Source organism: Adiantum capillus-veneris, chromosome 6, assembly GCF_014529385.1.
Source record: "Adiantum capillus-veneris isolate H3 chromosome 6, ASM1452938v2, whole genome shotgun sequence".
Taxonomy (NCBI): Eukaryota; Viridiplantae; Streptophyta; class Polypodiopsida; order Polypodiales; family Pteridaceae; genus Adiantum; species Adiantum capillus-veneris.
In genome coordinates, this window is record NC_140936.1 from 112,948,393 (window position 1) to 112,950,010 (window position 1,618).

At 38.6% G+C, this 1,618-nt stretch overlaps 1 pseudogene; it reads left to right on the plus strand.

Moving 5' to 3' along the window:
- Positions 1–451: 451 nt before the first annotated feature.
- LOC147456102 (uncharacterized) lies at positions 452–1,008 on the plus strand (annotated as a pseudogene).
- Positions 1,009–1,618: the final 610 nt, after the last annotated feature.

Genomic DNA, 1,618 nt, shown 5'->3' on the forward strand with positions numbered 1-1,618 from the left:
GTTTTATTGCATGTTACGAAGCTGAGATGAAGAGCCAAAATGTTCCAGAAGATCGGATGATTGCAGCTTTTGAAGAGGCTGTAAACTCGGATTTTAAAAAGCAGGTTCAAGAACTGGCAGAAGCATATCCCACACGGTGGGAGTATTTTGCAGAGGAATTCATTTATGAAAGCTCAAGGATTCTAAATCGGGAAATAAAGGGATTACTGAACGAAGTAAGGTTGTCTTCAGTAAAGGTGAAGCGGATCAGATGCAGATCCTCAACTATGATGAATTCTGGGAGCATATTTCTGCAAGAAGTAAAGCCAAAGAAAATGCTAAGCTAGAAGTTGTTATCGATGCCTGCCTTCTGGAAGACGAGACATTATTGCATGCAGATGATGATTTCATAGTAGATACTGTTTATGCTCGATTGGGTTTGTCTTCTTTATTCCAAAGCAGATATGACTCTATGGATGCTAAGCATGCAATCATATCCTCTCAAAGTGACATAACTAAGGAAGCAGGTTTCTCAGAGCCAGTACATGGTTTGCATACAAGCATAGTTGCTAGCAGTGATCAAGAAACATGTCTGTCAGAGTCAATATGTGATGTGGATGCCCATTTGGAGTGCTCTTTGGATGTAGAACATGAAGAGAATGCTTATGCAACATTACATGCAAAAGCAATTGTTTTGGATGATGCTATATAAGAGGGTTTCATGTCTATGGCTGCATTTCAGGACACTGGTGATGATGTAGATGTATTTGATGCTCAACCATATGTATTTGATGTGAACCAAGACAAAGATTATGATTATGGAGATGCATATTCAGAGGGGGTGATGGATGATGATCAGTCTATGACTGCTACAGGTTACAGGGTTTGCTATGATGATGCTATGGAAAAATAAATTGATGCTATCTTTGTAATGCATGTTGAGACTTGTGCTATTGAAGTGGAAAGATATTTGAATGGGAGTGTGAAGCTGGAAGAACAATTTGTGCCTATGTATGCAACAAACCATGAGGTTTCATATGATAATGCTCACAAACTAGGTGGTTCCTCCAAGGAGGAAGATATGGAGTTTATGGATCTGCTTGATGATGCGCTAGAGGAATTTCGAGTTCCTTGTGACAAGAGTAGTGAAGAACATCTTGCAACATATGATGAAGAGCTTATGTTTCTTTTGGATGAGGATCTCTAGGAGTTTGTGCCTACTAGAGAAGGCATCCATGCATTGTTTGTGGTATCAAATGAAGTGATGGCATTCAATGACTCACAAATGCAGATTGATATTTTGGAAACCATAGTGATTGAGTTCATTTTGCCTCTGGGTTCTGCTATGCTAGGAATTTGGGACTTTTTGTTGCTATGCTATGAGAAAGTTTGTGGAGATACAATATACTTGAAACATGATTTTCTACTACCTTATGACCCAGGAGGCTATCATGCTAGTTATGATTCTTGGCAGTTACTATATATGCCTTATGAGCCAGGAGATTATCATGCTAGATTTGATTGCTATCAATTACTTTATATGCCATATGATCCAGGCGGTTTGTATGAATAATTGTGGAATAATCTATGTTTATGTTGTAACGCTTGGAAATTATTCTATTTTCCCTATGATCCTGGA